Raw genomic sequence first — 15,229 nt, 5'->3', positions numbered from 1 at the left:
ATAACTGATTCACTTTGTTATAAAGCAGAAACTAACACACCATTGTAAAGCAATTGTACTCCAATAAAGATGTTAAAAAAAAAACCCACACAGTTATGGTCAATTAATCTATGACAAAGGAGGTAAAAATACACAGTAGTGAAAAGATAGTCTCTTCAATACGTGGTGCTGAGAAAATTGGACAGCTACATGTAAAAGAATGAAAATAGAACATTCCCTAACACCATATAAAAAATGAACTCAAAATGGATTTAAGACCTAAATGTAAAACCTGAAACCGTAAAACTCCTAGAAGAAAACATAGGTAGAACACTCTTTGACATATATTATAGCAGTGTTTTTTGAATCTGTCTCCTAAAGCAAAGGAAATAAAAGCAAAAATAAACTAATGGGACCTAATTAAACTTACAAGCTTTTGCACAGCAAAGGAAATCTTTGACTAAATGAAAAGACAGCTTACCGAATGTGAGAAAATATTTGCAAATAATGACCAATAAAGAATTACTATCCAAAATATATAAACAGCCTATACAACTCAACATCAAAAAAGAAAAAAGCCAGATTAAAAAGTGAGCAGAAGGGCTTCCCTGGTGGCGCAGTGGTTGAGAGTCCGCCTGCCGATGCAGGGGACATGGGTTCGTGTCCCAGTCCGGGAAGATCCCACATGCCGCAGAGTAGCTGGGCCCGTGAGCCATGGCCGCTGAGCCTGCGCGTCCGAAGCCTGTGCTCCGCAACGGGAGAGGCCACAACAGTGAGAGGCCTGCGTACTGCAAAAAAAAAAAAAAAAAAGTGAGCAGAAGACTTGAATAGACATTCTTCCAAAAAGACATGCAGATGTCCAATAGGCATATGAAAAGATGCTCAATATCCTCAATCAGCAGAGAAATGCAAATTTAAACCACAATGAGACGTTCCCTCACCCCTGTCAGGATGGATATCGTCGAAGACCACGATAAGAGATGTTGCCTAGTATGTGGAGAAAAGGGAATCCTCGTACACTGTTGGTGGGAATGTAAATTGGTGCACTCACTATGGAAGTTTCTCAAAAGACTAAAAATAGATCTACCATATGAACCAACAATTCCAGTCCTGGGTATTTATCCAAAAAAATCCCCCAAACACTAATTCAAAAAGATACATCCTTGATTTTTTGTTATAGAAATTAAGCAATATCCTGGTTAGCTTTCCATGTAAGTTACTTTTAGAAGTATTGTGCTATATTGACCATCTCCGCATATCTCTGCAGGTCAAGCCCTCGCCGGCCTGCCACCCCAAATTTGCTGCTTATTTTAATAAACTGCTCATCTTACTTTGACAGTAAAAAAAGAAATGATGCTTGGAGAAATAGATATACACATACAAAAAGTTTCAGGACCTCTATCTTATACCATAAACAAACAAGTCTCAAAATGAATCATAGACTTAAATATAAGAACTAAAACTATTAATTTTCAGAAGAGAACATAAGAGCAAATATTCACAATTTTGGTTAGACAATGATTTCTTAAATGTGACACAAAAGAACAAACGATAAAAGAGATTGACATCAGAAAGATAGCAGGATAGGAGGTCCCAGCCCTCCTCTCCCACAGTAACACCAATTTAACAACTGTCCATGATGAAAATTCCTTTATGAGATACCTGGAATCCAGGTGAGAGGGTTCATCAGCGTGGTGCAGCACAGAAATGAGAAAAGCCCTGTTTGAAAGGGTGAACAGAAAAGTTCCACTTTCCTCCCAACAAGTCACAGAGCAGCACTGAGAAAGATCCCCTTGGCCCACAAGTTCTTTCACTGGTGAAGGAGAGAGAAAGACTCTGGATTCTAGCATCAGGCCACAACCATGGACGTCACCAGGCAGCCTGCCCAGGGTCCCTGACAACTGGACTGTACAGAGTCTCTGGCCAAGCTGTCTGGTGCAGACTTTTCCCTGCCTAAGCCAGTCGGTAAAGACTGGAAAGTGTGACTGCTTCTTCAAATGGGCAGACAGATATGCAAGGCTGCAAGGACCATGAAGACTTGGGGGAATATGATACAACCAAGGAAACAAAATGCAGCTGCACTAATTGACCCTAAAGAAATGGATATCTATGAACTGCCTGACAAAGAATTCAAACTAATCATCTCAGAGAAGTTCAGGCAGATCTTTAAGTTGCAATGAAATGATGCTAAGCAGCAATATGAAAGAATAAGAAAGTGCAAATCTCACTGATAAAGGGAAAGGGAAATATATAGACAAATAATAACGTAATACTGGACCAGTGATATGTAAATTACCTTTTAGCACTGACATAAAAGTTAAATAAAAACGTATTGGGGCTTCCCTGGTGGCGCAGTGGTTGAGAGTCCGCCTGCCGATGCAGGGGACACGGGTTCGTGCTCCGGTGTGGGAAGATCCCGCATGCCGTGGAGCGGCTGGGCCCGTGAGCCATGGCCGCTGAGCCTGCGCGTCCGGAGCCTGTGCTCCTCAACGAGAGAGGCCACAACAGTGAGAGGCCCGCGTACCGCAAAAAAAAAAAAAAAAAAAAAATACAACGGGGAATCATCTCAACCTCTTAGAATGACTATGATGGAAAAAAATTTATGTTTTAAGGCAGGACGAGAAATTTTAAGCATAGCATATTCTCTGCCCATATTGGGCTCTCCTTAGTAGGCAATGTGCTTCTGCATTATACATTAACCAGACCTCCTGAAAGGAGGGAATGCATGCTTGATTTAACAGGTCATGGTGACGTGCTGCTTGCTTGGTATGTGCAGAACTGGACTATGTATCCTTGGTGAACTTGATGTAAAATGTCAGTGTGTCATTTTGATGCAAAATTCTTTGTCTCAAAGATGTATGTGACTGTGCCTTTGACTTCTAACAAACAGGATAGGCTTCAGAATTTTCTGGAAGGCTTTCTCCTGGGTTATAGTGCTCAGCTTGGCTCGAATAAAATTCTTTATTTCTCCCTTTTGATTGAAGATTGATTAATTTTCATCAGCAGCTATCATCTGAAAACGAGAGATAATAAGTTATGCTCAGTAAAGGGAATACTTGTACACTGTTGATGCTGATATAAACTGGTACAGCCACTACAGAAAACAGTATGAAGGATCCACAAATTTTTTTTTTAAAACACCATAAAATCCAGCAATCCTACTTCTTGTCATATATCTAAAGGGAATGAAAGCAAGATAATGAAAAGTTACCTGCACTCTCATGTTTATTGCATCATTATTTACAATAGCCAAGATATGGAAGCAACCTAAGTGTCCATCCACAGATGAATGGACAAAGATATATGTATAAAAAATGGAATATAATTCAGCCATGATAAAAACGGAAGTGCTGCTCTTTGTGACAGCATGGGTGGACCTTGAGGACACTGTAACTTAGATGTCAGATCTAAAAAAGAAAAAAAAATTCATGGAACAGAGAGTAGGATAGTGGTTATCAGGGGACGGGGGAAATGGGGAAACGTTCAATGTTACAAACTTGCAACTAGTAGATAAATAAAGTCTGGAGATGTAATGCACAGCTAGTGATTATAGTCGACAATACTATTTTATAAATGTCAAACTTGATAAGTTAGATCTTAATTGGTTTCAATACAAAAAAAAAATAATAAATTTGTGACATGAATAAAGTGTTAGCTAACACTGTGCTGGTAATCATACTGCAATATACAAATGTATCAAATCAACATGTTGGGGACATTAACCTTATACAGCTTATACGTCAATTATATTACAATAAAGAACAAGCAAACAAAAACTTGAAACAATCCAGATGGTCTTCCCCAGAAGATTGGTTAAACTAACTTTTGCATATACGTTTTGTGTACTCACCAATAAAAAGAAAACAAACTATAGATAAACATAGCAACTTGGATGGATAGCTGTATAATTTTGCTTAGTGAAAAAAGCCAATTCCAAAAGATTACAAATCAAATTATTTCTTTTTTAAAATTAAAAAAATTCTGCTTATTGAGATAAGATTTATATAAAATTGTGTACATTTAAAATGTACAACATAATGATTAGATATAGGTACATGTTGTGAAATAATTACCACAATAAGGTATGTTAACACATCCATCACCTCACATAGTTATATTTTTTTGTTGAGCACTTTAAAAATCTAATATTTTAGGAACTTTCAAATTTACAGTAAAATATTGCTGACTCTAGTCAACAAGCTGTACATAACATTCCCAGAACTTATTAAGTGTGAACTGGAAGTCTGTGCCCTTTGAACACGTCACTCAATTCTGCTACCCCTGGCAACCAACCTGGTAATCACTTCCCTGTTTCTATGAGTTCAGGCTTTTTAGATTACACATATATGGAAGGTTATACAGTGTTTGTCTTTCTCTTTTTTTTTTTTTTTTTTTGCGGTACGCGGGCCTCTCACTGTTGTGGCCTCTCCCGTGGCGGAGCACAGGCTCTGGACGCGCAGGCTCAGCGGCCACGGCTCACGGGCCTAGTCACTTCACAGTATGTGGGATCTCCCCGGCCCGGGGCACGAACCCGTGTCCCTTGCATCGGCAGGCAGACTCTCAACCACTGCACCACCAGGGAAGCCCTGTCTTTCTCTTTATGACTTATTTCACTTAGCATAATGCCCTCAAGGAGTCATCCGTGTTGTAAATGGCAGGACTTCTTGACTTTTCACATGGCTGAATAATATTCTCCATATTATTTATCTATTATATCTCTATCTGTTATATTTCATCTATCTATATCTCATAGGTGGTACATACATATATTTTTCTAATTCACTTATTGGTGGATACTTAGGTTGTTTCCATGTCTTGGGTATTATAAATAATGCTGTAATGAACATGGTAGTGCAGATATCTCTTTAAGATGGAGATTTCATTCTTTTGGTTAGGTACCCAGAAGTAGGATTGTTGGATCATATTGTGTTTATATTTTTAATATTTGGAGGACCCTCCATACTGTTTTCTCTAGTTGCTATCTATTTCTCTAGATTCACATTGCTATCAGTTGTCTACATGTGTTCTTTTCCTCCACATCTTCACCAGCACTTAACATCTCCCCTCTTTTATACAATAATTGTTCTAACAGGTGTGAGGTAGTATCTCACTGCAGATTTGATTTACATTTCCCTGATGACCAGTGATGTTGAAATCCTTGTCATGCATCTGTTGGCCTTTTGAATATCTTCTTTGAAGAAATGTCTGTTCAGTTCCTCGGACCATTTTTAAATCAGATTGTTAGGGTTTTTTTTTTGTAATTTCATATATAGTTTATGTGCAATATTGTGTCATTTTCAGGTGTATAGCATAGTGTTTCAGGGATTTTTAAGATTTTTTCCATTATAGGTTATTACAAGATATTAGGTATAATTCCCTGTACACAGTAAATCCTTGTTGCTTATCTATTTTATGTATAGTAGTTTGCTTCTGTTAAACCCATACCCCTAATTTGTCCCTTCCCACTCCCTCTCCCTTTTGGTAACCATAAATTTGTTTTCTATGTCTGTCAGTCTGTTTCTGTTTTGTATATATATTCGTTTGTATTATTTTTTAGATTCTACATGTGATATCATATAGTATTTGTCTTTCTCTATCTAAGTTACTTCACTAAGCATGATATTCTCTAGATCCATCCATGTTGCTACAAATGGCAATATTTCATTCTTTTTCTTGACTGAGTAATGTTCTATATATACATATGGAATATATCTTCTTAATCCAGTCATCTGCTGATGGGCATTTGAGTTGTTTCCATGTTTTGGCTATTGTAAATAATGCTGCTACAAACATTAGTGTGCCTGTATCTTTTCTAATTAGTGTTTTGGTTTTTGGGGGCTGTATACCCAGGAGTGGAATTGCTGGATCATATAGTAATTTCTTTTCTAGTTTTTTTTGAGGAATCTCCACACTGTTTTCCATAGTGGGTACACCAAATTACATTCCCATCAGCAGTGTACGAGGGCTCCCTTTTCACCATATCTTCACCAACATTTGTTATTTGTGGTCTTTTTGATGACAGCCATTCTGACAGCTGTGAGCTAATACCCCACTGTGGTTTTGATTTTCATTTCTCTAGTCATTAGCGATGTTGAGCATCATTTCATTGGCCTGTTAGTCATCCATTTGTCTCCTTTGGAAAAATGTGTGTACAGGTCTTCTGCCCATTTTTGTTCAGATTATTTGTTTCTTCAGTGTTACAAGCTGTTTATATATTTTGGATATTAACCCCAAGTCAGCTGCATCAACTGCAAATATTTTCTCCCATTTTGTAGGTTGTCTTTTTGATTTTTGATTGTTTCATTTGCTGCGAAAAAAGATTTTAGTTTCATTAGGTCCCATTTGTTTATTTTTTATTTTATTTCCATTACTCGAGAAGGTAGGTCAAAAAACTCTTGCTGTGATATATGTCAGAGAGTGTTCTGCCTATGTTTTCCTCTAAGAGGTTTATAGTATCTGGCCTTACATTTAGGTCTTTAATCCATTTTGAGTTTAGTTTTGTGAATGGTGTTAGGAAGTGTCTTGATTTCATTCTTTTACATGAAGCTGTCCAGTTTTCCCAGCACTACTTATTGAAGAGGATGTCTTTTCTCCATTGTATATTCTTGCCACCACTGTCAAAGATAAGGTGACTATATATATATATATATATATATATATATATATATATTTTTTTTTTTTTTTTTTTTTTTTTGCAGTACGCGGGCCTCTCACTGCTGTGGCCTCTCCCGTTGCGGAGCACAGGCTCCGGACGTGTAGGCTCAGCAGCCATGGCTCACGGGCCCAGCCGCTCCGCGGCATGTGGGATCTTCCCAGACCGGGACACGAACCCGTGTCCCCTGCATCAGCAGGCAGACTCTCAACCACTGCACCACCAGGGAAGCCCCAACATCATTCTTGATGGTGAAAACTGAAACTATTTCCACTAAAATCAGGAAAAAGACAAGAGTGCACACTCTCACCACTATTATTCAACATAGTTTTGAAAGTTTTAGCCACAGAAACCCGAGAAGAAAAATAAATAAAAGGAATTCTAAGAGGGAATGAAGATGTAAAACTCTCACTGTTTGCAGATGACATGAAACTATAGAGTTTCCTAAAGATGCTACCAGAGAATGCTAAAGGTGCTACTAGAAATCTACTAGAGCTAATCAATGAGTTTGGTAAAGTAGCAGGATACAAAATTAATGCACAAAAATCTCTTGCATTCATATACACTAATGGTGAAAAATCTGAAAGAGAAATTAAGGAAACACTTGCATTTACCATTGCAACAAAAAGAATAAAATACCTAGGAATAAACCAACTAAAGGAGACAAAAGACCTGAATACAGAAAACTATAAGATGCTGATGAAAGAAATTAAAGATGATACAAAGAGATGGAGAGATATACAATGTTCTTGGATTGGAAGAATCAGCATTGTGAAAATGACTATACTACCCAAAGCAATCTACAGATTCAGTGCAATACCTATCAAACTACCAATGACATTCTTCACAGTACTAGAACAAAAAATTTCTCAATTAGTATGGAAACACAAAAGACCCTGAATAGCCAAAGCAATGTTGAGAAAGAAAAATGGAGATGGAGGAATCAGGCTCCCTGAGTTCGGACTATACTACAAAGCTACAGTAATCAAGACAGTATGGTACTGTCTAGAAATATAGATCAATGAAACAGCATAGAAATCCCCAAGATAAACTCAAGCATATATGGCCACCTTATCTTTGATAAAGGATGCAAGAATATACAATGGAGAAAAGACAGCCTCTCAATAAGTGGTGCTGGGAAAACTGGACAGCTACATGTAAAAGAGTAAAATTAGAACACTCCCTAACACTATACACAAAACTAAACTCAAAATGGTTTAAAGACCTAAATATAAGGCCAGACACTATAAAACTCTTAGAGGAAAACATAGGAAGAACACTCTATGATGTAAATCACAGCATGATCCTCTTTGACCCATCTCCTAGAGAAATGGAAATAACAACATGAATTAACAAATGGGCCCTAAAGAAACTTAAAAGCTTTTGCACAGCAAAGGAAAACATAAACAACATGAAAAAACAATGCTCAGAATGGGAGAAAATATTTGTAAATGAAGCAAGTGACAAAGAATTAATCTCCAAAATTCACAAGCAGCTCATGCAGCTCAATATCAAAACAACAAACAACCCAATCCAAAAATGGGCAGAAGACCTAAGTAGACATTTCTCCAAAGAAGATATACAGATTGCCTACAAACACATGAAAGCATGCTCAAAATCACTAATCATTAGAGAAATGGAAATCAAAACTACAATGAGGTATCACATCACTCTGGTCAGAATGGCCATCAGCAAAAAATCCACAAACAGGGGCTTCTCTGGTGGCACAGTGGTTGGGAGTCCACCTGCCGATGCAGGGGACACGGGTTCGTGCCCTGGTCTGGGAAGATCCCACATGCCGTGGAGCAGCTGGGCCCGTGGGCCATGGCCGCTGAGCCTGCGCATCTGGAGCCTGTGCTCCGCAACGGGAGAGGCCACAACAGTGAGAGGCCCGCATACCGTAAAAAAAAAAAAAAAAAAAGAATCATATAGCCCACTGTTCAATGCAGCACCATTTACAATTCCCAGGACATGGAAGCAACCTAAGTGTCCATCGATAGATGATAAAGAAGATGTGGCGCATATATACAATGGAATATTACTCAACCATAAAAAGTAATGACATTCAGTTATTTGTAGTGAGGTGGACGGACCTAGAGACTGTCATACAGAGTGAAGTAAGTCAGAAAGAGAAAAACAAATACCGTATGCTAACACATGTGTATAGAATCTAAAAAAAATGAAAATGGTTTTGAAGAACCTTGGGGCAGGGCAGCAATAAAAACGCAGACATAGAGAATGGACTTGAGGACACGGGTAGGGGGATGGGTAAGCTGGGACAAAGTGAGAGAGTGGCATGGACATATATACAGTACCAAATGTAAAATAGACAGCTAGTGGGAAGCAGCTACATGGCACAGGGAGATCAGCTCGGTACTTTTGTCCACTTAGAGGGGTGGGATAGGGAGGGTGGGAGGGAGATGCAAGAGGGAGGAGATATGGGGACATATGTATACATATAGCTGATTCACTTTGTTATACAGCAGAAACTAACACACCATTGTAAAGCAATTATACTCCAATAAAGATGTTAAAAAAAAAAAAAGAGGGTCTCAGCTGTAGGAATGATGTGGTTATCAGGGGAGACCACAGAAACCTAGTTCAGCTCCTTTGGGGCAAAAATTCACCCAGCCCAGGGTGTGTAACAGCCCAGGATGCCTCCATCCATCTTTCAGAGTGTCAACCTCTCACCTGAACCTCAAAATAAACTGAATTTTGTGGACTGTGTGGATCACCATCACCATGGTTGTGGAGAACAAGTTGGTGATGTTGAAAAAATCAAAAACTGGGTAATTTTGTCTCTGCATCCCCAAAAAAGAACAGAAAACGATTATTTGTTGGAATGTTGGTTGTGCTTTAGAAAAGGAAACTAAATGAAATATAAATGACTGATTCCAAACAGCCAATAAGGAAAGACGAGATGAGATGTTTGGGATCCTGGTGGTTGATCTTTGTGCTTCACTGCTGACCTGCTTTAGGCCCTTAATTTCCACCATGTCTCCTCTTCAGAGATGTGAGATCTGTGACTGTGTGGTGCAGGCTGGTCTGTTCTCCAGCTTCTTTGTCTTCTTCTCCCTGGTGAAGATAAAATGCAGAATAAAGCTGATCCTAAAACTGAAAAAAAAATGATTGTATTTTGTTAATTATTTTAATCTAAATTCAGTGTAAACAATAAAAACACTTGTTTTCTGTTCTTTCCACCGGAAAATCATAAAGCAGTTCACTTCTGTGTGTCTCAAATTCCATTTTCTGGAAGTGACTGAAGACCCTGTATCAGCCTTATTTTAGCTTGTTTAGAGACCATTGTACATGCCAAAGTCCAAATTTGACTTTACAGAAATCACTGAGCCCAAGCACATTCAGAAAGTAAAACTTTAAACAGATTTAATGGTCATCAGAGAGAAGTATCTTTGGTAAATTATTTTCTCTGTGACTTTTCTAAAGAAGAAATACCTCCTGATTCCAAAAGGACTGGGGAAATTGCTTCCACTGCTCTGTTGCAGTACTGAGGTCACAGGAACCAGTGATGAGAAACTGGTGTGAGGTCACATAGACTTAGTGTCAATTAGTGAAAGGAAATGTTTTTCTCCCTTTGAAGTTGTAGCTAAAGTCATCCTGACTCTTCGTGAGGATCACCTGTACACAATGGCCTTTGAGGAACTCCTGGATGAATTTGGTGACCTGGGGAACTTCCAGATCCTTCAGCTGGTTTTTTTTTTGGCGATACGCGGGCCTCTCACTGTTGTGGCCTCTCCCGCTGCGGAGCACAGGCTCCGGACGCGCAGGCTCAGCGGCCATGGCCCACGGGCCCAGCCGCTCCGCGGCATATGGGACCCTCCCGGACCAGGGCATGAACCTGCGTCCCCTGCATCGGCAGGCGGACTCCCAACCACTGCGCCACCAGGGAAGCCCCTTCAGCTGGTTTTAATTCTTCCTTCTCTCATGATAGTAGTTTGTCATCTACTGTTGGAGAATTTCACTGCAGCCATTCCTGGTCATCGCTGCTGGGTCCACATCCTTGATAATGGCACTGTCTCTGATAATGACACTGGGACCCTCAGCCCTGATGTCCTCCTGAGAATCTCCATCCCGTTAGATGCTAGCTTGAAACCAGAGAAATGCCATCATTTCCTCCTCCCCCAGTGGCATCTCCTTCACCTGAATGGGACCTTCCCTAACATGACTGACCTGGACACGGAGCCCTGCGTGGGCGGCTGGGTGTATGACCGAAGCTCCTTCTCCTCCACCATCGTGACTGAGGTAAAGGCCCCATTTACCTCTCGTGAGTTCATGTTGTGGGTGTTTACAGTAGCATAAAATAAACACAGTTCAACTGTTCAGTTGCTGAGTGGATAATGTAGCCACCTCTCCTTCATTCTTTTAGGAAAAGTGATTGCTTATCTATTAAATTGCCAAGCACTTACAGCACAATTGATGACAGTGAAATCAACAAACTAGACATGAATTTTACTATCACAAAGCTTTAAATTTAATGTGAAGATTGATGGTTGGATAAGTACTTGATATAAATTGTGGAAAATTATTCTCGGTCATTTGCTCTCAACCTAGTTGCAAATTGCAACTATTTGTTAGTTTTTTAAAAAATTCCATGTCCTGCTACTTGTCTGAGAAACAGATCGGAGTGCATTTCACTCTGGGTGTGAAATCTGGGAATCAGTGTCGAAAAAAAACTTCAGTGGGGCTTCCCTGGTGGTGCAGTGGTTGAGAATCTGCCTGCTAATGCAGGGGACACGGGTTCGAGCCCTGGTCTGGGAGGATACCATATGCCGTGGAGCAGCTAGGCCCGTGAGCCACAACTACTGAGCCTGAGCGTCTGGAGCCTGTGCTCCGCAACAAGAGAGGCCGCGATAGTAAGAGGCCCACGCACCGCGATGAAGAGTGGCCCGCGCTTGCCACAACTAGAGAAGGCCCTCGCACAGAAACGAAGATGCAACACAGCAAAAATAAATTAATTAATTAATAAACTCCTACCCCCAACATCTTCAAAAAAAAAAAACTTCAGTGTTTTCAATGTGTGCAAATATTGAGGTCTACTGAGGTATGCAGTGCTAAGTGAATGTAAAGATTGGCCCCAAGATAACCTAGGAGAGTTAGCTGAGGAATTCTAGAAAATATATGCTTAAGCTGAGACATGAATGATTCAGATGAGTAGATGTAGTAAAGGAAGCCAGAGGGTGTGTTCACTGAGGGCTATTGGAGTCAGTGCACATCAAGGGATACAAGATGATGTGAAGCTCCTCTGTGCTGGTTTCCTTCTCTTCCGGTGGGACCTCGTATGTGATCATCAGTCACAGAAACCAGTGGTTCAATCCCGATTCATGGCTGGAATGCTGGTGTGGGGCCTCATATATGGCCATCTCTCAGATGGATGAGTGTCTCTAGCGCACTGCTGCCCTTCCTCTGTGGTGTTTTCACAGTTTATGATTAACTGTTTCATAAAGAAGTCTTTATCGAGCTCCCCCAGTATACAATTTAAACTGTTGTGGGTTGCCTTGGTTCCCAGGCAGCTATAGATGGAAATGCAGAATTAGACTCATTGTGATAAATGCCATTTTGTTGCCACAGAGCTCTCTGTACTGGAGACAGAAATGACCTCTTTATGAGATCTGGGAACATTTCAGAACAGCATTTAGAGGCAAGTTGCCCTAAACTTCATTTATAAAGATGAGAAGGAGTTGCCAATGGGAAGTAAAAGGAATGCAGGCCTTTGCCATAGCTTCTATATTAAGTACCTTACAGATTCAGTGAGCTAAATGTTGTGGCTTCCTACATCAGTCATCATGCTGTGGTTACCCCACTGTAATTAGTATTCATTCTATGAAACCTGGTGCTTTGTTATTTGGTACTGAAGTTGAATTAAGACATGTCGTGGCTATAATCTGGATGTTTGATTCTGTAAAAAAAAAAAAAAGCCTCGTTAGAGGTAATACTTGCAAACGTGTAAGGTAATTAATCTGTAGACCCCTGGTGTTATAACTTGTGTGTGAGAGGTTTGGGTTATTCTGTGCCTGGCAGTAATCATTTGAAAGTAAGAGGACAACCATGGCAGCCATACATGCAAGTCTCCTGTAGGGGAGGTGAAAAGCTTAAAGTATTCCTCGTTGTCTGTAAGCCTAACATCATTTAATCCTACAGCTGAAAATTGTGGACTCTGAATGTATCACCTCAGTGTAATTCATAAAAGATTTCAGGGTCAGAGTGCTCATATTGGCCAGTCTTCCAACTGAACCCTTTATGATGATTCACGGTAAAATGCTGATTGATCTCTTTATATGGGCATAGGGTGATATATATGTGTGGCTGTGCGTGGAAGTGGGTTATGACAGGTGATGAGTGTGGAAACTTAAGGAAAGAAGAGGAAACCTTATAGCGAAGCTAAAGATTTTAAACTAAAAAGCTTCTGAACACCATCATGAAAAGGAAAAACAAAGTGGGATTATGTCCAGCTAAAAAACTTCGCAAACCAAAGGAAATGATCAACACAATGAAAAGGAAACCTACAGAATGAGAGAAAATATTTGAAAGTCATAGAGCTGATAAAGAGTTACTATCCAAAATTTACAGGGAACTACTACAACCAATGGCAAAAATCCACAAATAACCTGACTTTTTAAATGGGCAAAGGAAATCAATAGGTATTTCTCCAAAGATCACATAGAAATAGTGAACAGGTATATGAAAAGATGCATAATATCTCTAATCATTAGAGAATTACAAATGAAAACAATGAGATGTACCCTTATGCCAGTTCAGAAGGCTAATATATCCAAAACATTGTTTTTAAGACCAATGTCAAGGGGCTTTGTCCTTATCTTTCTTTCCAGGAATTTTACTGTTTCAGGGTATTGTGTAAGTCTAATCCATTTTGAGTGAATTTTTTCAATTGTGTATATAGGGGTCAAACTTCATTCTTCTCTATGTGATTACACAGTTTTTTCAATACCATTACTGAAGACACTGTTATTGGCTTCTTTACCACATATGGTATCTGAAGACTTAATTTCTGGGATCATAAATCTTTTCTATTGGTTTATGGTCTATTTTAATGCCAGTACCATTCTGTTTTATTACTATAGCTTTGTAGTATAGTTTGAAATCAAAAGTGTGATGCTTCTAGCTTGGATCTTCTTTGTGAGGATTGTTTTGACTATTTAGGGTCATTGGTGATTTCACATAAATTTTAGGATAGTTTTTCTATTTCTGTGAAAAATGTCATTAGAATTTTGAAAGAGATTGCACTGAATCTATAGATGGCTTTGCATACTATGGACATTGTAAAAATACTAATTTTTCTAATATGAACTTGGGTCATCTTTCCATTTATTTGTGTCTTACGTTCTTTCATCAAAGTCTTGTTTTCAGTGTCCAGATCTTTCATCTCCTTGGATAAAATTATACTTAATTATTTTATTGTTTTTGATGCTATAGTAAATGGGACTGTTCCTTTCTTTTTTTTTTTTAACATCTTTACTGGAGTAAAATTGCTTTACAATGGTGTGTTAGTTTCTGCTGTATAACAAAGTGAATCAGTTATACATATACATGTCCCCATATCTCCTCCATCTTTCGTATCCCTCCCTCCCACCCTCCCTCTCCCACCCCTCTAGGTGGTCACAAAGCACCAAGCTGATCTCCATGTGCTATGCAGCTGTTTCCCACTAGCTATCTATTTCAGGTTTGGTAGTGTATATATGTCCTTGCCACTCACTCACTTAGTCCCAGCTTACTCGTCCCCCTCCCTGTATCCTCAAGTCATTTCTATAGTAGGTCTGTGGGGACTGTTTTATCAGCTTTTTCAGAACTTCTTTTTTTTTTTAAAACATCTTTACTGGGGTATAATTGCTTTACAATGGTGTGTTAGTTTCTGCTTTATAACAAAGTGAATCAGTTATACATATACATATGTCCCCATATCTCCTCCCTCCTTCATCTCCCTCCCTCCCACCCTCCCTCTCCCACCCCTCTAGGTGGTCACAAAGCACCAAACTGATCTCCCTGTGCCATGTGGCTGCTTCCCACTAGCTATCTATTTTACGTTTGGTAGTGAATATATGTCCATGCCACTCTTTCACTTTGCCCCAGCTTACCTTTCCCCCTCCCCATATCCTCAAGTCCATTCTCTAGTAGGTCTGCATCTTTATTCCCATCTTGCCCCTAGGTTCTTCATGACCATTGTTTTTTTTTTAGACTCCATATATATGTGTTAACATATGGTATTTTTTTCTCTCGTTCTGACTTACTTCACTCTGTATGACAGTCTCTAGGTCCATCCACCTTACTACAAATAACTTAGTTTCATTCCTTTTGAGTAATATTCCATTGTATATATGTGCCACATCTTCTTTATCCATTCATCTGTTGATAGAAACTTTGGTTGCTTCCATGTCCTGGCTATTGTAAATAGAGCTGCAATGAACGTTTTGGTACATGACTCTTTTTGAATTGTGGTTATCTCAGGGTATATGCTCAGTAGTAGGATTGCTGGGTGGCATGGTAGTTCTATTTTTAGTTTTCTAAGGAACCTCCATACTGTTCTCCATAGTGGCTGTATCAATTTACATTCCCACCAACAGTGCA

This window comes from Stenella coeruleoalba (genome assembly GCF_951394435.1).
Source record: "Stenella coeruleoalba genome assembly, chromosome: 8".
Taxonomy (NCBI): domain Eukaryota; kingdom Metazoa; phylum Chordata; class Mammalia; order Artiodactyla; family Delphinidae; genus Stenella; species Stenella coeruleoalba.
Note: the sequence above shows the minus strand (reverse complement) of the source record.